Source organism: Oncorhynchus mykiss, chromosome 24 (genome assembly GCF_013265735.2).
Source record: "Oncorhynchus mykiss isolate Arlee chromosome 24, USDA_OmykA_1.1, whole genome shotgun sequence".
Taxonomy (NCBI): domain Eukaryota; kingdom Metazoa; phylum Chordata; class Actinopteri; order Salmoniformes; family Salmonidae; genus Oncorhynchus; species Oncorhynchus mykiss.
Window position 1 is genome coordinate 40,441,824 of NC_048588.1, and position 21,767 is coordinate 40,463,590.

The 21,767-nt window shown below is 46.8% G+C and overlaps 1 pseudogene; it reads left to right on the forward strand.

Moving 5' to 3' along the window:
* Positions 1 to 1,946: 1,946 nt before the first annotated feature.
* The window catches only part of LOC110503406, a 91,958-nt pseudogene continuing 72,137 nt past the window's right edge, over positions 1,947 to 21,767 (forward strand).

Consider the following 21,767-nt stretch of genomic DNA (forward strand, 5'->3'; position numbering starts at 1 on the left):
CAGAGAGGTTAATAATATCTTATGATGAACTCTAACTGAAAAACGTACCTAGACTGACTAATGATAACAGAGATCAAGTCATGTTCATATCTCAGAGCAGAAGCTCTGCCCCGGGGAGACAAGCTGGTGTAGTGAGGAGAACTGTAACTGTTTCCTAGAGGAGACATGGCTGATGTTGTCAAGAAAAGTGGATACTTAATCATACGTCTTACCCAGGAAGTGATCTCTTTGAAACCGCAGAGAACCTGCCTGCTCCATATATACGCTCCAAAAGGATTGTGTGAATAGTAATTCAGGTAAATTCTGGTGCAGTGCACGTATAAAAGATCGGGCCACTGGGGATTGGTCGATAGGGGCTGCATGGAATCCCATGATTCTTTGCATGGTTCAGAGCACTTCATGTGGGAACATCTAAAGAAAGATCTCTGACAAGACAAGGTTATAGACGGATGTGGAATTAACATTTTGTTTTTCCACGTCTGAGGATATCTCTCTACAGTTGTATGACTTTACGTGTATTTCCTCATCATGAACTAAACTCAATCTCTCATTCACTTCACTCACTCACTCACTCACTGTAACAATAATGCTAGTACAAACTCGAACCCAGGCGCCGAGAAACGCAGCAAGCAGAGGTAAGGGGAAATCCAGAACTTTTACTTACAGTCTTAAAAGAAACAAGGCAACCTCACAAGAGCACACTAATAAAACATGAGACCTAAGAAAAGATAGAGGCCAAGAGAACAGAAAGGTAATTAAAGACAAGTGAATCCAATAAGTAATAATCAGGGTAACCTGGAAACTAGAAAACAGGGTAATGGTTTCCTCCAGCGGTAACCTAAGGAAACAACAATCAAGTAACACAGAAACTGTGACAGGACCCCCACCTCAAGGAACAGATCCTAATGTTCCACCATTGGGTAGCTGAATGGTGATGGAAATCCCAAATGAGTCCTGTTACGAATTCAGGTATCCTGTGTGTGCGCGTGTGTGTATGTATCCTGTGTTCTTTTCTCTCCTTCTCCCCTCACAGGTGAAAATCATCACTCCTCAATCAGTCACCAATCAATCAATCATCAATCAGAAGACACACCTCCTCCTGTTTCTTACCCAATCACAGTTCCTTTCCCTTGGTTTAAAAACCCTGTCAGTTGTTTGCTCTGGAGCTCAATCTCTCTGTAAATGCCATATGTCTGTAGATTACTCTGTTTCACCCACTCCTACTATGTCTCTCTATCGCTCTTTATGTATTGAGCTATCTTTTGTTTGAGCACGTCCATATCACTTTGTCCTCACCTGTGAGTATTGTTTTTGGTTATGGTGTTTGTGTTTGTTTGCTGGTGGGAAAAGGGGGAACCAAGACAAGTCGCCCATGGGCATACACTACCCGTAGGTCAACTTTGTTAAAAACACTAGTTAGAACTGGGTGGACCACCCACTGTATGTTTGGTTAGTTAGTTAGCTGTTGTTGGAATAGGCTAGTCTAGCTTAGGGGTGTTTTGGATGATTATTGTTTGTTTCCTTGGCTCAGCCCCCCCCCCCCCCCCCCCCCATTACCGTGTGTTTTCTAATAAATCATGTGTTTGACGGTAATTTAGTTGTCTGTGGTTATTTCGTTCTCACTTTTACTTTTTCACTATTATAATTTGCATGAGTTATGTTACAGGTCTCGTTACCATCGCCCCTAGACTGTCGGGCCAAAAGGGATTCGTAACAAGTCCGGTGTCCAGAATGTCCCGAGACGCAACCCAGGATCGGTCATTAGGACCGTAAACTTCCCAGTCCACGAGATACTGAGTCCCACGCCAGAACTGGCAACTGGAGAGGATGTGTCGCACAGTGTAGGCTGGCTGTCCCGCTATCATGCGAGGCAGAGGTGGAGGCCGAGTGGCCGGAACCAGAGGAATGAACACCACAGGCTTGATTGTGGAGATGTGGAAGGTGGGATGAACCCTCATGGACTGGGGAAGACGCACTGGGGTGCCAACGTCCTTGATTCCACACGCAGAGGCAGAGGGGACTCGAACGGTGATGACGGTTGGCCTGTCGTTGAACCCAAGCTGAGGACCTCAGGAGCGCTGACCAAGCCCTCTTCCATGTCCGGCTGGAAACAGAGGAGCCTGGTATCCATACAAAACCTGGATTGGTGACAGGCCACTGGAGGAACACTGGAGAGTGTTGTGTGCGTACTCCACCCAGGGAAGATGCTGAATCCAAGTGGCGGACACACATTACCGTAAGGAGGTCTCCAGTTCCCGGTTCACCTGCTCTGTTTGACCGTTGGACTGAGGGTGATAGCCCGAGGACAAACTGGTTGATGACCCCAGAAGAGTACAGAATGCCCTCCAGAATCTGGAGGCAAACTGTTTCAACCGGAGCCACAAATGTCCAGAGGAAGTCCGTGAAGGTGGAAAACATGCTGAATAGCTGAGCAGTCTCATGGCAGATGGAAGCTGAGGCAGCAGAATGAAATGTGCTACCTTGGAAAAGTGGTCCACATTGACCAGGATGACAGTGTGGCCCTCTGAGGATGGAAGACCCAACATGAAATCCATAGAGAGATGAGACCAAGGTGGACGAAGAAGCCGCAGAGGCTGTGACGAGGAGTCTTGTTCCGGACACATGTCGGACAGACAGCCACAAAGGTCAGAGTGTCCGCCTCCGCCGAGGAGACACCAAAACCTACTCCTCAGAAACTCTAGCATTTGCTGCCCTCCTGGATGAGAAGTGAGATGAGACGAGTGAGCCCACTGAAGTACCTTGGACCATGCCTCAAGAGGAACAAAATCTCTGTTAGATAGGCAGCCGTCAGGAACTGCCTCACTACTTTGTGCCTCCCTCACTGCAGTCTCTATACATCAGGACACCGGTGTGAGGATGAGCGAGCGTTGAGACAGAACTGCACAAAAAAACCGAAGTCAGAGGCATCCACCTCTACCACGAAGGGAAGAGAAGGATCCGCATTAACTAGAATGGGTGGAGAAGAAAACTGACGTTTTAGGTCCTGGAACACCTATCTCAGCAGCAGGAGTCCAGCTTACATGCCTAGCTGAGTGCTACCAATGGAGCAGCCACCAAACTAAAGTCTCTCACAATTATCTGGTAGAAATTAGCAAAATCACAAAAACGCTTGACTTTCTCGACTATGCTGGGCCGCGGCCAGATGACCACCGCTTCTATCTTTTGGGAGTCCATCCGTACATAGCCCTGAGATATGATGTACCCTAGGAAGGAGATCTGAGGAACGTGAGAAACACTTTCGGCTGTGGATGTGTTCAACCATGAACCTGGAGAAGATGAGGATGTCATCCAGGTACACAACCTGAACAACCACAGCCTGGATGTGTTGATGTTCATCCAACAGCCTGGATGTGTTGATGTTCATCCTACAGCCTGGATGTGTTGATGTTCATCCTACAGCCTGGATGTGTTGATGTTCATCCTACAGCCTGGATGTGTTGCTGTTCATCCTACAGCCTGGATGTGTTGCTGTTCATCCTACAGCCTGGATGTGTTGCTGTTCATCCTACAGCCTGGATGTGCTGATGTTCATCCTACAGCCTGGATGTGTGTCGACCTCCATTCTACAGTCTGGATGTGTGTTGTTGTTCATCCTACAGCCTGGATATGTGTCGACCTCCATTCTTCAGTCTGAATGTGTGTCTATGTACATTCTACAATCTGGCTGTATGTTAATGTACTGCGACAACACATCATCAGCAGGGTAAAACTAACCTGTCTCATGACGGTCTAAACCCAGCTCACGTTCCCTATTAGTGGGTGAACAATCCAACGCTTGGTGAATTCTGCTTCACAATGATATGAAGATCTACAGTCTGGTTGTGTGTCGATTTACATCCTAAAGTCTGGCTGTATGTCGCTGTAAATTCTACAGTAAGGCTGTGTGTCAATGTACTTCCTAACCATTTGTTGGTGTCAAAGCCCTTTAGCCCAACAATGGCAGGAGAGTCAAACAGTCTACTCCAACCAAATGGAGAGGCCTTAGAAGCTGCCTCCCGCTATTAAGAGGTAATTAAAATGCAGTACCCTGTGTATGTAAAGAATGCCAAGCTTGATACAAGGCAAGGAAAGATCACAAAATGAAGCTCCTTATGCAAAATCAAGAGGCACTTTTTGCTGACTATTATAAAAATGTAAACATCAGCAACCTCACATTCCACACAAACCATCCCCTGACATTGCACAGTGCTATATTAGCACACTACCCCTCTGTTAAAACCACTTGTGTGTTGGGGAAAGTAGCTTTTTAAATCACTCCCTTGAGTGCTGTCGCCACCCTTTCGTGCTGTGCTCTCAGGTCGTTTGTGCCTGTGTGTATTATTATGTGGCTGGGTGACCCTAGTTGGTCCTCAGACAGAAGGTCTAGGGTGCGCTGGGTGACCCTAGTTGGTCCTCAGACAGAGGGTCTAGGGTGCGCTGGGTGTTTGTACACCAGAGTTTATATATTTCCTGTTTGAGTCCATAAGGAGTACAATCTGTGTCTTGTGTATGTCCTCAGTGGGTGTGAGGGGGTAGTCAGGAGGGCTATCAGGGTGGCTGACAGGGGGTAGGTGCTCAGAGGGGGTGGGATCCCATGGTCTTGGGCTTCTTCATTTGGCTGTCCCGCTGTGTTGTGGATGCTATGATCAGGGTCTAGGGTGGACTGTTCGGCTGGCTTCTCTGCGGGGGGGGCCACCTCTCTAATGGGTTGTTCTCTGTCACACGCCACCCCCGTCAACCTCTCCTCCTGCAGTCTGATCCTCTCCTCATGCTCTCTTCTCCTGCTCTTTCTCCTGTTGATGTTTTCTCACCACAGTCCAGAGTGCAGATATCTCTCTACACCTCCAGCTCTTTCTCCTGTTGATGTTTTCTCACTACAGTCCAGAGTGCAGATATGTCTCTCTACACCTCCAGCTATCCAGGTCTGGTTAAGGGAGTGTTGTTGTGCTGGACTGTTGTCTGGGTCTGTGCTGACTGGAGTGTAATCACCTGCTGTTCCAGCGTCACCTGCCTTCCCTCCAGCTGGGTTAATTTATCCCTCATTTCAACGAGGGAGTAGTACTCTGTGCTGGGAGGTTGACTTTCCGCTTGGGGTTGCTCATCTGTGGGTTTATGTAATGAAGAGGTCTGGTCTGACCCGCTCGGTGTGGGGGTATCTTTCTCAAGGGAGAGCTTCTCTTGCTGAGCTATTTCTTTGATTAGGTGAAAGTCCAGCTGAAACTGTTTGCGATTGCCCTGTACCAATACCGTTCCAGACTTATAGAGATGTGTATGTCCTGACTCATTATCCTCGTTGTCTAGTGTCTTCAATTTCCAACCATCTGTATCACTCCTCCTCTTAACAGAAGGGTAGTGTGTTAATTTAGCACTGTGCCATGACAGGGGATAATCTGATTAATATAGCACTGTGCCATGCCAGGGGATGGTCTGGTTAATATAGCTCCATGCCAGGGGATGGTCTGGTTAATATAGCTCTGTGCCATGCCAGGGGATGGTCTGGTTAATATAGCACTGTGCCATGCCAGGGGGTGGTCTGGTTAATGTAGCACTGTGCCATGCCAGGGGATGGTCTGGTTAATATAGCACTGTGCCAGGGGACGGTCTGGTTAATATAGCTCCATGCCAGGGGATGGTCTGGTTAATATAGCACTGGGCCATGCGAGGGGATGGTCTGGTTAATATAGCTCCATGCCAGGGGTTGGTCTGGTTAATATAGCTCCATGCCAGGGGATGGTCTTGTTAAAATAGCTCCATGCCAGGGGATGGTCTGGTTAATATAGCTCCATGCCAGGGGATGGGGGATGGTCTGGTTAATATAGCTCCATGCCAGGGGATGGTCTGGTTAATATAGCTCCATGCCAGGGGATGGTCGGGTTAATATAGCTCCATGCCAGGGGATGGTCTGGTTAATATATATAGCTCCATGCCAGGGGATGGTCTGGTTAATATAGCTCCATGCCAGGGGATGGTCTGGTTAATATAGCTCCATGCCAGGGGATGGTCTGGTTAATATAGCTCCATGCCAGGGGACGGTCTGGTTAATATAGCTCCATGCCAGGGGATGGTCTGGTTAATATAGCTCCATGCCAGGGGATAGTCTGGTTAATGTAGCTCCATGCCAGGGTATGGTCTGGGTAATATAGCTCCATGCCAGGGGATGGTCTGGTTAATATAGCTCCATGCCAGGGGATGGTCTGGTTAATATAGCTCCATGCCAGGGGATGGTCTGGTTAATATAGCTCCATGCCAGGGGATGGGGGATGGTCTGGTTAATATAGCTCCATGCCAGGGGATGGGGGATGGTCTGGTTAATATAGCTCCATGCCAGGGGATGGTCTGGTTAATATAGCTCGATGCCAGGGGATGGTCTGGTTAATATAGCTCCATGCCAGGGGATGGTCTGGTTAATATAGCTCGATGCCAGGGGATGGTCTGGTTAATATAGCTCCATGCCAGGGGATGGGGATGGTCTGGTTAATATAGCTCCATGCCAGGGGATGGTCTGGTTAATATAGCTCCATGCCAGGGGATGGTCTGGTTAATATAGCTCCATGCCAGGGGTTGGTCTGGTTAATATAGCTCGATGCCAGGGGATGGTCTGGTTAATATAGCTCCATGCCAGGGGTTGGTCTGGTTCATATAGCTCGATGCCAGGGGATGGTCTGGTTAATATAGCTCCATGCCAGGGGTTGGTCTGGTTAATATAGCTCCATGCCAGCGGATGGGGGATGGTCTGGTTAATATAGCTCCATGCCAGGGGATGGTCTGGTTAATATAGCTCCATGCCAAGGGATGGTCTGGTTAATATAGCTCCATGCCAGGGGTTGGTCTGGTTCATATAGCTCGATGCCAGGGCATGGTCTGGTTAATATAGCTCCATGCCAGGGGTTGGTCTGGTTAATATAGCTCCATGCCAGCGGATGGGGGATGGTCTGGTTAATATAGCTCCATGCCAGGGGATGGTCTGGTTAATATAGCTCCATGCCAAGGGATGGTCTGGTTAATATAGCTCCATGCCAGGGGATGGTCTGGTTAATATAGCTCCATGCCAGGGGATGGTCTGGTTAATATAGCTCCATGCCAGGGGATGGGGGATGGTCTGGTTAATATAGCTCCATGCCAGGGGATGGGGGATGGTCTGGTTAATATAGCTCCATGCCATGTGATGGTCTGGTTAATATAGCTCCATGCCAGGGGATGGTCTGGGTAATATAGCTCCATGCCAGGGGATGGTCTGGTTAATATAGCTCCATGACAGGGGATGGTCTGGGTAATATAGCTCCATGCCAGGGGTTGGTCTGGTTAATATAGCTCCATGCCAGAGTATGGTCTGGTTAATATAGCTCCATGCCAGGGGATGGTCTGGGTAATATAGCTCCATGCCAGGGGATGGTCTGGGTAATATAGCTCCATGACAGTGGATGGTCTGGGTAATATAGCTCCATGCCCGGGGATGGTCTGGTTAATATAGCTCCATGCCAGGGGATGGTCTGGTTAATATAGCTCCATGCCAGGGGATGGTCTGGGTAATATAGCTCCATGCCAGGGGATGGTCTGGTTAATATAGCTCCATGCCAGGGGATGGTCTGGTTAACATAGTTCCATGCCAGGGGATGGTCTGGTTAATATAGCTCCATGCCAGGGGATGGTCTGGTTAATATAGCTCCATGCCAGGGGATGGGGGATGGTCTGGTTAATATAGCTCCATGCCAGGGGATGGTCTGGTTAATATAGCTCCATGCCAGGGGATGGTCTGGTTAATATATATAGCTCCATGCCAGGGGATGGTCTGGTTAATATAGCTCCATGCCAGGGGATGGTTTGTGTGGAATATGAAGTTGCTTATGTTCCCATTTTTATAATAGTCAGCCAAAAGTGTCTCTTGATTTTCTATAAGGAGCTTCATTTTGTACTCTTTTCGTGTGTCTTTTAATTCTTTACATACAGTACATACTGTATTTTAGTTAGCGGGAGGGTGCTTCTAAGGCCTCTCCATTTGGTTGGGGCTCTTTAGCCATTGTTGGGCTAAAGGGCGTTGACACCTCTCACTTGACACGTCAGTGCTAGTTGAAGTTGTTTCAAGCTTGGTACCCTTAACTTAGCATTCAGCCCTTTTAAAGTAAAATATATCACTGCCATTTATTTTTTCTTCTTGGCTTTAAAAGTAGCTTAAACATAGACTAAACATTACTCACTCAGTTCCAAGGTTGAATGGTGCTATCAGGTTTCTGTTGTTTGTTTGCCACTGAATTTTCTGTATAGCTTGGAAATAATTCTATTTGGTATTAGGTCATTCCAAAATCATTAGGTAATTAGGTCATTCCAAAATCAGGTTGTGGGTTTGGAGTTTTGATTTGGAGTGATGGTTGTGTTGTGGAGGGTAGCATCCTGTATATGTCCTGGTGACATAGTGTTGTAGAGGGTAGTATCCTGTATATGTCCTGGTGACATAGTGTTGTGGAGGGTAGCATCCTGTATATGTCCTGGTGACATAGTGTTGTAGAGGGTAGTATCCTGTATATGTCCTGGTGACATAGTGATGGTTATGTTGTGGAGGGTAGTATCCTGTATATGTCCTGGTGACATAGTGTTGTAGAGGGTAGTATCCTGTATATGTCCTGGTGACATAGTGTTGTGGAGGGTAGCATCCTGTATATGTCCTGGTGACATAGTGTTGTGGAGGGTAGCATCCTGTATATGTCCTGGTGACATAGTGTTGTAGAGGGTAGTATCCTGTATATGTCCTGGTGACATAGTGATGGTTATGTTGTGGAGGGTAGTATCCTGTATATGTCCTGGTGACATAGTGTTGTGGAGGGTAGTATCCTGTATATGTCCTGGTGACATAGTGCTGTGGAGGGTAGTATCCTGTATATATCCTGGTGACATAGTGAAGGTTATATTGTGGATGGTAGTATCCTGTATATGTCTTGGTGACATAGTGAAGGTTGTTGTGGAGGGTAGTATCCTGTATATGTCCTGGTGACATAGTGTTGTAGAGGGTAGTATCCTGTATATGTCCTGGTGACATAGTGTTGTAGAGGGTAGTATCCTGTATATGTCCTGGTGACATAGTGTTGTGGAGGGTAGTATCCTGTATATGTCCTGGTGACATAGTGAAGGTTATGTTGTGGATGGTAGTATCCTGTATATGTCCCTGACAGAAAATCCAAGTTTATCTAACTCTAAATCTATCTTTTTCAAGAACATGCTGAAAAATGCAGGATCTCTCTCTCTCTCACACACACAGACAGACACAGACAGACAGACACAGACAGACAGACACAGACAGACAGACACAGACAGACAGACACAGACAGACAGACAGACACAGACAGACAGACAGACACAGACAGACAGACACAGACAGACAGACACAGACAGACAGACACAGACACAGACAGACAGACACAGACAGACAGACAGACACAGACAGACAGACACAGACAGACAGACACAGACACAGACAGACACAGACAGACAGACAGACACAGACAGACAGACACAGACAGACAGACACAGACAGACAGACACAGACACAGACAGACAGACACAGACAGACAGACACAGACAGACAGACAGACACAGACACACACACACACAGACAGACAGACAGACAGACACACAGACAGAGAGGAGAGCTGCACTTCTATTGGTAACAGACACCTGACCATGAACCACTCCTCCACTCCGCTCACCTTTGACACTGTGGACCATGTGGTCAATAACTAAGAGTAGTTAGAGTAGTCCTCCGACTGGGGACCCTAGCCATGGGTCCTGATTGGACAGGAGATTCCGGCAGCGCCGGACAGGCAGGAGATCCCGGTGCTTGAGTTGGGGTGGGCAGTCAACATAGAAAAACAAAGCTTGTGTTTTTCTATGTTAGTTTTTTTGTTCGGCCTAGTATGGCTCTCAATCAGAGGCAGGTGTCGTTAGTTGTCTCTGATTGAGAATCATACTTAGGTAGCCTGGGTTTCACTTCTGGTTTGTGGGTGTTTGTTTTCCGTGTGAGTGTTTGTCGCCACACGGTACTGTTTCGGTTTTCGTTTTGTTCACATCGTTTATTGTTTTGTATTTCAGTGTTCAGTTCGTTTCAATTAAATATCATCTGATGGGCCTCTTCAGCTAGCCGGGAGAGAGGGCCTAGCATGGGCTAGCTCCAGGCTAATTGGTGCTTGCTTCGGTACAGACGTCAGCCAGGAGTTGTCAGTCGGATAGCAGCTAGCTAGCTGCAATGATCCAGGTGAAAAGGTCCAGAGCATGCGATAGGAACCCAGGGATATGGAGCGAAAATAGGTCCGGTATGCTCCTGTCTGAGTCACGTTGTACAAACTGGCGAGAGCTTTCCGAGCTAATGGTTAGCTGATGACCGCTAGCAGTGGTTAGCTGACTACTATCTAGTAGCTAGTGAGCTGGCTAGCTTCTGTTGGGGGATTCTGGTTCTGAGGTAACCGAGGGAAAAGTTTTACCGGTTCCGAGAAAAATAATGATACTTTAGAAAAAACAGAATCACACCACATTGGGTGAGGCGGGTTGCAGAAGAGTTATTTGAAGTTGTGGTTTACAAAAATATTAAAAAGATATGTGAAGAATAAGATATAGAAAGACATATACATGGGACATGACAAGATGAAGGACAAAGACGTCTCACTGCTACACCATCTTGGATATACACACTATTGTATCATCAAACAGTAATTCAGGGAATTCGCATCGTAGGATTGCAGGAATACAACCTTTAAGATAAACATGGCTATCTAACTATCCGGTTCAAATGTGATTTTAATAAGCAGATTGTCTGATATAACTGTATAGGCCCAGTCATCCTCCTCTGTCCACTTGCATCGCTCCTCTCTCAGCTGAGAGGCCTGGAGACTGATGGGAGGTTAGAGGTGGCCATGATGATTGTGATTCAATATGATGCATGAACGCTGAGAGATCCTCCAGGCCATGAATGATGATGCGTACGGTGACATCCCCAGGCCTTGCGAGAAATGTTGATGCAGACACTGACCATGACAAGAAACACGAGCACAGCCAGCCACGCCACCCGGAATAACTTACATTCTGACATTCACGCATGCACCCACACAAACAGACCCACACTCACAGACACACACATATACACACACAAACACAATAATAGGTAGACATGTCGACACACACACACATGCTGGCACACACTCTCATAAACACACATATAGCCCCTAAATTGCAAAATGGAGCCTACCATACCATCAGGAATCACTCCTGTGACTGTACCATCAGGAATCACTCCTGTGACTGTACCATCAGGAATCACTCCTGTGACTGTACCATCAGGAATCACTCCTGTGACTGTACCATCGGGAATCACTCCTGTGACTGTACCATCGGGAATCACTCCTGTGACTGTACCATCGGGAATCACTCCTGTGACTGTACCATCAGGAATCACTCCTGTGACTGTGCCCCAACCAGACTTTAAAGCCCTCTGAGCCCCACAGGACCCACCAACAGACAGCAGGGAACTGATCAAAGACGAGTCCCCAGATGGAAGCTTTAACGTGTCTAGACTTGTTTGATTGACACGATGACATAACCAGGCTGATGTAGTGCTGACTCATCACTGGCTCTTCACTCATTAGCATAATGACACTGTGCAGTATAGAGAAAATTCAAAAGGACAGACAGTGAGTTAATAATGAAATAGATAAGGCCTCTCTTCCTCTGTGTCGCTGGCTTTGTCCTGCCTTTACCATCAAACCTCAGGTGGCCCAATCAAGGAGAGGACCTTTGAAGTGTGACTGCAGGCCGGAGCTCTTTTCATCAATCTGTGTGTGTGTGTGTGTGTGTGGACATGCTTTCGTCACCTCATGGGAACCACTGTCTTAAGTAGCAGTAGAGAAGGAACAATTGTACTCTCTGTCTCTCTCTCTCTCTGTCTCTCAATTTCTCTCTTTCTCTCTCTCTCTCTCTCTCTCTCTCTCTCTGTCTCTGTCTTTGTCTCTGTCTCTGTCTCTGTCTATCCCTCTCTGTCTCTCTCTCTCTCTCACTCACACACTCTGTCTTCCCATGTCTCTCTCTGATCTTGTCCCCATGGCAATAGGATCAGGGGATGTGGTAGGTGACTGATTTCCCCTTTGTCTCAGCTGGTGACGGATTGCTTCATCCCTGTGGAAACAATTACCATAACAACGCCTACGTGCTTGAAGCATAAAGAACCAGGTTCATACCTGAATGTTAAACCATACCTCACTACACGCTGATGGGCTCGGATTTCCAAACTTTGAATATAATTGGTCATTGGTTATACTAGAGACATGAGAGGTGCCATAGTCCATGGTCTACACCAGAGGCTAAAGGTTATCTGTAGGGGGGATGGATATAAGGTGGATGTGGTTAAGCTCGGAATGTGCTGAGTGCAAGGAAGACGATCACATGTTGGCAGGCACTGATAAGGGTAGAGACCTGTGGATTAGTGAAGAAGGGGGTCGAGGTCATGTCAGATCATGTTGAGGGAGAAGGAACAGTTTATTGCCGTGTCACTTAATTTCCAGCCTAGCAACAAAGAAGTAATGTTTAGAGAGAAGGAGGAGATTCCACTCCAAATTGGGATATATATATACAACGACCACTTTTGTCTGTTCAGCTGTTCGATTCTTTGGGAGAATAAACTTGGTTGGAGCTTTCATATTGTCCGTCAATTTCCTACTCTGATATTTAGAACCTAACAACACAAACAAACAGAGAGAGAGAGACAGAGAGAGAGAGATCGGATGCCCCCAGGGTTTTATCCAATCACAGGAAAACGTGGAGACCCCAGGGCCCTGATCCAATCAGAGGGCAGGATGGGCCATGTGCTGTCCTTGTGGACCTTGTAGTGGTGTTTTATTATTGCACATATATGGGCGCTTACACACACACAGGTGAAAGTGTGAGTTGGGGAGCCACCCTCAGGCCGAGCAGTACCAGTGGGAGTGAGAGGAAGTCATTAAACAGAGAAAACTGAGACGTTGGGAAAGGAAGAGAGATGAGCCTTCAGGATGAAAAAAGGCTTAAACAAGCATTCGGTCTTCAAGGGTATTCTAGGGGTTGAGATCGGCAGCCAAATGCCCCTCTTTCTGTCAGAGAGAGAGAGAGAGAGAGAGAGAGAGAGAGATCGGATGCCCCCAGGGTTTTATCCAATCACAGGAAAACGTGGAGACCCCAGGGCCCTGATCCAATCAGAGGGCAGGATGGGCCATGTGCTGTCCTTGTGGATCTTGTAGTGGTGCTTTATTATTGCCCATATATGGTCGCTGGAACACACACACACACACACACTACACACACACACCCTAATTACAGTAGAAAGTGACCAAAAGCCCTGGTGGTTAAGAAATGAACTCTGTCCTTCCGTCTTCTCGTGGCTAGGTGATTGAGTATTCTGGGTTACAAAGGTCCGAGCCAGACATCACTAATCAAATGAAAATAGATCAATGTATCTCATTACTATTCGTCATTTGTCTGGTTGGGTCTGGGTTAAATACTTTTTTTTACCTGAATAATGTTCACTGTCTCCTCAATTTCTCCTCCCTTCCACACAGCTTCTCATCGCTCCTCCCCCTCTTCCTCATTAATAATTATCTCCCTCGCTAGACAGTTGAAATAGAAGGAAACCTTTTCACCTGTATCCGACAGGTGGAGGTGGAACAGGCGGTAAGGTGTGTGTGTGTGTGTGTGTACGATATGTGTGTGTGTCTAGTGTGTGTGTGTGTGTGTGTGTGTGTGTACGATATGTGTGTGTGTGTGTACGATATGTGTGTGTTTGTTGTGCGGTAGCTGTTTCCTAGCTAAGATTATCTGACTCGTGTAATGAATGAAGATGAATTCATTACTTTCTGTCATTCAGCCCACTCTCCCTCTCCATCACCATCTCTATTGCTCATATCCCCTCTCTGTCTCTCCTCTCCTCCTTCTCTCTGTGTGTCAGTGGCCCACTCACTCACCTTAAGGTCATCTAGAGCTGATTAGCATGAGGAAACAAAATCAACTACTCTTCCTGTTACAACCATCTCAGTAACAACATACACACATGCTGTATGCACGCACACACACACACACACACACACACACACACACACACACACACCCGTGTGTTGAGTGATCCTGGATTTGAACATTACCTCTTATGTTTGCTGTATGTCTCTGACAGCTGTTTAAACAGAGTACTCATATTGATCAACTTTCTCTTTCTTCCGTGCTGTGTAGTGTGTGTTGTGTGTGTTTGTTGTGAGTTGTGTGTTGTGTGTGTTTGTTGTGAGTTGTGTGTTTGTGTGTGGTGTGTGGTGTGTGTGTGTGTGTGTGTTGTGTGTGTGTGTGTGTATGGTGTGTGTGTGGTGTGTTGTGTGTGTGGTGTGTTGTGTGTGTTTTGTGTGGTGTGTGGTGTGGTGTGTGTGTTGTGTGTGTGTGGTGTGTTGTGTGTGTTGTGTGTTGTGTGTTGGTGTGTGTGTGTGTGTGTGTTGTATGTTGTGTGCGTGCATACAGTATGTGTGTCTGTTGTTACTGAGATGGATGTAACTGGAAAAGTGGTTTATTTTGTTTCCTCGTTTTGTTTCATCTCTTCTTCTCTTCCAGGAAGACGACAGTGTCTGTTGAACAGTTCCTAATCAGTTCAGATTAACTCCTCTGAAAAAGAAGACACACAAAACGGCTGAGATTTCTCTGCATGGGCTTGGCAGCACTCCTTCCTTCCTTTTTTCCCTCGGTCCCTCGTTTGTTGTCCGAGTGGAGAAGAGAGGAGAACAAAGGAGTAAGCATCCCTTTGTTGGGATTAGGTGGAGAAAAAAGGCTTTTGTCTTTGAGGCGCTGTGCGCATTTTCTCCATCTAATTTAATAACACGCCTTTGTGCTGTGGTGAGCTATCGCGTGTGTGTTTAACTGTGTGTGTGTGTGTGTTTGTGTGTTTAACTGTGTGTGTGTGTGTGTGTGTGTGTGTGTGTGTTTGTGTGTTTCCCATCTGTTTGACCATTTTCTCCATCTAATTTAATAACACGCCTTTGTGCTGTGGTGAGCTATCGCGTGTGTGTTTAACTGTGTGTGTGTGTGTGTGTGTGTTTGTGTGTTTAACTGTGTGTGTGTGTGTGTGTGTGTGTGTGTTTGTGTGTTTCCCATCTGTTTGAATGGCAAACGTCCCTCCTAGGACTTATTTTTATGTTGGTATTCTGTCTGAGTGAGAAGCAAAGTTATTTGAAATAATTTAGGAGTTCTGTTATCTTGGTAGTCTGTCTGAGTGAGAATCAATGTGATTTGAAATAATTTCCTCCGACATGTTAGACAAGAGTTGGCTTGAAGGGGGTTGGCAGTGTGTGAGAGGGGGGGATGACAGTGTGTCTGAGAGGGGGATGACAGTGTGTGTGAGAGGGGGATGACAGTGTACGAGAGAGAGAGAGAAAGATTTAGTGGACCACTCCATTAGCTTGATGGCCGCTAAATATTTACCAAACATTTCTCTCTCTCTCTCCACGCCACCCCAGCCTGACTACTATTGACTAACTTTGACCTCTGCTTGATTTCTAGTTATCCCTCTCAGTGTGACTTCTCAGTGAGATGTGGCTACAGTCCTAGCCGGTATTAAATAGAATGTCCTGGCCCTGTGGTTACCTAAATTACACCATTGGCTCACAGCTAAAACTGGAGCATTTTCAAATGCATTTTCTTGTTGTCTCCTTTTTTTAGTAAATTAGAAAACTACATTTAAGAAAAATACATTTTTAAAGATTACTTTTCAACATTGCCTGCTACCGAGTTCTCACTACTCATAAAAACATAATATTGCAGTACTTCCTTCATGCCCCTTTGACAGTGATGGCAACTATGTGATTGAGTGCTAGCCAGCTAGCCATGACAGTGCTAGCAGCCACATGAGTGAATGCTAGCCAGCTAGCCATGACAGTGCTAGAAACCACATGAGTGAGTGCTAGCCAGCTAGCCATGACAGTGCTAGCAGCCACATGAGTGAATGCTACCCAGCTAGCCATGACAGTGCTAGCAACCACGTGAGTGAGTACTAGCCAGCTAGCCATGACAGTGCTAGCAGCCATGTGATTGAGTGCTTGCCAGCTAGCCATGACAGTGCTAGCAGCCACATGAGTGAATGTTAGCCAGCTAGCCATGACAGTGCTAGCAACCACGTGAGTGAGTGCTAGCCAGCTAGTCATGACAGTGCTAGTGTAACAGGGTTGGTTATGTTTCCACTTGCCTCTAAAGAAATGTTTTTAATGTTCAAGCATTCTTATAGGTTAGTACAACTCTGATGACAATAAGGTGTGTTGTGATTGGCCCCGCTTGCAGATAGGGGGAGATCGCGAACGTCAGGTCTTCTCAGTATGAAAATGTGATGCAAGGGGTAGGTCACGTTCTGAATACTGTTTTCTATTTTCTATTTTACAATGTGTACAAGTTTGCTGTACGTTACTGATTTATACATGTGTGGGTATATGGTACCTGTTAGGGATTGAGGGGCTTTCTGGGATGTGCTTTGGCATAGGATTGCTGTAAATAAGTGTGTTAGCTAGCATGCACCGATGTAATGGTCACATAAGCCCACTGCTAACACAGTTTTCTTCATGCTACAGATTTTGCTATCGACAGCCATCAATACCGTTAAGCCCTGCACAACTAACGTGCTGTTTCCCATTTAACAACAGCAGAAATAAATTATGCTCAACTGGGACCACTGGCCGAAGTGATTTATTTTGAGAAAACACAACGCATAGAGAGTACATATGTTACACTAGCAACCACGTGAGTTTGTGTGAAGTAACAATGTTTATTGTAACCAGGCAAACGACAGGTCGAGGCAGGAAGGGGTCGATAATCCAGAGTAGTGGTCAAGGTAGAGGACGGTAGGCAGGCTCAGGGTCAGATCAGGCAGAGGTCAGCATTCCAGAGTAGTGGTCAAGGTAGAGGACGGTAGGCAGGCTCAGGGTCAGATCAGGCAGAGGTCAGCAATCCAGAGGTGGGATAAATGTACAGGACGGCAGGCAGACTCCGGGTCAGGGCAGTCAAGGGTCAAAAAACCAGGAGGACTAGAAAAAGGGAGACTGGTGGGAAAACCAGGAGCTGAGACAAAACTCTGGTTGACTTGAACAAACGAGACGAACTGGCACAGACAGACAGAGAACACAGGTATAAATACCCAGGGGATAAGTGGGGAAGATGGGCGACACCTGGAGGGGGGTGGAGACAAGCACAAGGTGAAACAGATCAGGGCGTGACAGTGAGGTGAGTTACAACTACAGAAAACAAGTTAAATGTCCTACCTGTGATTAAATGATTTCCACACACATATGTAACCTACTGAAGACACAGGGCTTTTCTTGTACGCTCTATTCCTCTAAGTGGCAGCATTAAGAACCTAGGTCGACCTGGTTACATGTACAATGAACAACTCAGCAGCCTTTAGGCATGTTCTGTTTTACAATGGGTGTCAATTTGTGGGCGTGGTCCAGGGGAATTCCTTATTATTATATGAATATCGACTCGGAGTATTCTCAGTGTTTGTTCTCTGATGTCCAGTTTGTGTGTGTGTTTGTATGTGCTTGCCTGTGTGTCCGTGTCCGTGTGTGTGTGTGTCTGTCTGTCTGTCTGTCTGTCTGTCTGTTAGTGTATGTGTGTGTGTCTATCTGTCTGTGTGTGTGTGTATGTGTGTGTCTTTCTGTCTGTGTGTGTCTTTGTGTCTTTGTGTCTTTGTGTCTTTGTGTCTTTGTGTCTGTCTGTCTGTCTGTCTGTCTGTCTGTCTGTCTGTCTGTCTGTCTGTCTGTCTGTCTGTCTGTCTGTCTGTCTGTCTGTCTGTCTGTCTGTCTGTCTGTGTGTGTGTGTGTGTGTGTGTGTGTGTGTGAGAAGAGACATAAGAAATAGGGAGAGACAGATATAGAAAGCGATATGGGATAGAGAGAGAGACAAGTGACCAATCTTAAATTGACCTCGGGCCATTTTCCTAAAGCGTTCACTTTCTCATTCAGCAAATTGGGATAAACTCTGTACCCTTACTGTACCCTTACAGCATAGAGTAGGGTTGAATGGTGGGAACCTGGTTACTGAGATTTACTCCCAAAAACAACTCCATTTTCCAGGGATTAATAACATAGAAATTGGTAATTTATAATAATTCATTTATATGAACAGCGTGGCATGAAATGGAACTGTTAAATGATGAATGTCTAAATCAGGCTTGTCTCTGGATGATGAATAATCAATGTTCAGGGTGGGGACAGACAGCTCATATCAGGGTGGGGACAGACAGCTCATATCAGGATGGGGACAGACAGCTCATATCAGGGTGGGGACAGACAGCTCATATCAGGGTGGGGACAGACAGCTCATATCAGGGTGGGGACAGATAGCTCATATCAGGGTGGGGACAGACAGCTCATATCAGGGTGGGGACAGACAGCCCATCTCAAGGTGGGGACAGACAGCCCATCTCAGGATTGGGACAGACAGCTCATCAGTGTGGGGACAGACAGCTCATCTCAGGGTGGGGACAGACAGCTCATCTCAGGGTGGGGACAGACAGCTCATATCAGGGTGGGGACAGACAGCTCATCTCAGGGTGGGGACAGACAGCTCATCTCAGGGTGGGGACAGACAGCTCATCTCAGGGTGGGGACAGACAGCTCATATCAGGGTGGGGACAGGCAGCTCATATCAGGGTGGGGACAGACAGCCCATCTCAGGATGGAGGACAGACAGCTCATATCAGGGTGGGGACAGACAGCTCATATCAGGGTGGGGACAGACAGCTCATATCAGGGTGGGGACAGACAGCTCATATCAGGGTGGGGACAGACAGCTCATATCAGGGTGGGGACAGACAGCTCATATCAGTGTGGGGACAGACAGCCCATCTCAGGATGGAGGACAGACAGCTAATATCAGGGTGGGGACAGACAGCTCATATCAGGGTGGGGACAGACAGCTCATCTCAGGGTGGGGACAGACAGCCCATCACAGGGTGGGGACAGACAGCTCATCTCAGTGTGGGGACAGACAGCTCATCACAGTGTGGGGACAGACAGCCCATCACAGTGTGGGGACAGACAGCTCATCTCAGGGTGGGGACAGACAGCCCTTCACAGTGTGGGGACAGACAGCCCATCACAGGGTGGGGACAGACAGCTCATCTCAGTGGGGACAGACAGCCCATCACAGTGTGGGGACAGACAGCCCATCACAGTGTGGGGACAGACAGCCTATGTCAGGGTGGGGACAGACAGCTCATCTCAGGTTGGGGACAGACAGCCCATCTCAGGGTGGGGACAGACAGCTCATCTCAGTGTGGGGACAGACAGCTCATCTCAGTGTGGGGACAGACAGCTCATCTCAGTGTGGGGACAGACAGCTCTTCTCATGTTGGGGACAGACAGCCCATCTCATGTTGGGGACAGACAGCCCATCTCAGTGTGGGGACAGACAGCTCCTCACAGTGTGGGGACAGACAGCCCATCTCAGTGTGGGGACAGACAGCTCATCTCAGTAATGCATGTAGACCGATCATCTCATCATTGTAACTTGTTTATCTTGTGACAGGTAGTCCTACACTCGCTGCAGCATGGTCTACAGTAATATGAGAACCAGCTGCATGTCCAACTCATACATCTACATCTGGCAGATGTATTTATTGTCAATATGTTGTAAAAAACAATTCAACTTCAGGGTTTTGAAACAGCCCTATCACTGAAACATACTTGTTTTAAATCAGATCTGTCTTCCTCTAAAATACAGCGAGAATATTCAACCTTGTTATACATATCAAAAAATACTGTTGACCTTCTGAAGTGTGACGATAGATTCAGATATCCACAAAAAGAGGTTAAAAAGACATAGGTATGTAGCAAGCTCTTGTCTTTGAGATGCTTGCCCCCATTCTTTTGCGTTGACAGATGTTTGCCCCCATTCTGTCGTGTTTCACAGATGCTTGCCCCCATTCTGTTGTGTTGACAGATGCTTGCCCCCATTCTGTTGTGTTGACAATATTTTCCCCATTCTGTCATGATGTGATCTTCCTGTCTGGGTTGGCGCCCCCCCTTAGGTTGTGCCGTGGCGGAGATCTTTGTGGGCTATACTCGGCCTTGTCTCAGGATGGTAAGTTGGTGGTTGAATATATCCCTCTAGTGGTGTGGGGGCTGTGCTTTGGCAAAGTGGGTGGGGTTATATCCTTCCTGTTTGGCCCTGTCTGGGGGTATCATCGGATGGGGCCACAGTGTCTCCTGACCCCTCCTGTCTCAGCCTCCAGTATTTATGCTGCAGTAGTTTATGTGTCGGGGGGCTAGGGTCAGTTTGTTATATCTACAGTACTTCTCCTGTCCTATTCGGTGTCCTGTGTGAATTTAAGTATGCTCTCTCTAATTCTCTTTCTCTCTTTCCTTCACTCTCTCGGAGAACCTGTGCCCTAGGACCATGCCTCAGGACTACCTGACATGATGACTCCTTGCTGTCCCCAGTCCACCTGGCCGTGCTGCTGCTCCAGTTTCAACTGTTCTGCCTGTGATTATTATTATTTGACCATGCTGGTCATTTATGAACATTTGAACATCTTGGCCATGTTCTGTTATAATCTCCACCCGGCACAGCCAGAAGAGGACTGGCCACCCCACATAGCCTGGTTCCTCTCTAGGTTTCTTCCTAGGTTTTGGCCTTTCTAGGGAGTTTTTCCTAGCCACCGTGCTTCTACACCTGCATTGCTTGCTGTTTGGGGTTTTAGGCTGGGTTTCTGTACAGCACTTTGATATATCAGCTGGTGTACGAAGGGCTATATAAATACATTTGATTTTATTTGATTTTGAATTTGATGTTGACAGATGCTTTCCCCCATTCTGTTGTGTTGACAAATACTTTCTTGATGTTTGAGAAATAATGTCTAATTCTGACATGAGACAGTAAGAGCTAGTTGTGTATGTATGTGTGTGTTTAATAAGTGTCCCTGTGTTTGTGTATGTGTGTGTGTGGTTGTGTGTGTGTGTGTGTGTGTGCGTGTGCGTGTGTGTCTGTGTGTGTGTGTGTTTAATAAGTGTGCCTGTGTTTGTGTATGTGTGTGCCTGTGTTTGTGTGTGTGTGTGGTTGTGTGTGTGTGTGTGTCTGTGTGTGTGTGTTATACCCTATCCAACTTCCTCAGCATATCCAGCTGGGTAATTCCTGTCATACGTTCCTGCTGACTGGGGAGAGTACAGTTCTATGTTCAGGCACCCTTTTGTGTTTGTATTCTGTGTGTTTGTACAGGTTGTGTGTGTGTGTATGTGTGCGCCTAAATATGTGTGTGTGCTGGTGTGTATGTTGTGTGTGTGTAGGTGTGTAAATGTGTGGGTGGGTATGAATACAGAAGCCTGTAGTTTCAGTGCAGTAATCTGGGTGAGGTTTTACCTCTTTGCTCAGGATCAAGCTGATGCAGTCTTTGGTCTCGTTTTCCTCACTCAGAATCACTGCTGGGACACTTTTTCTGAACAAACTTCCTTTTTACAGTTCTGTCCAACTGCTTACACACAAAATCTTTTCATGTCACACGGTTTTTGATACCTCTCACTCAAAGTGCAAAACTACACACCAAATATCCAAAACCATAAGCTATTCCTCAGCGTTTGACTGAGAGATAAAACACTTAAAAAACACTACACACAATTCTCTACCTAAAACACAAAAATATAACAGGAAGTGACTTGCTTTTCGTTTCCAAACATAACCAATCAAAATGCTACACTTATTCACCAGGTCACACACACACTCCTCACATGTGCAAACACTAATAG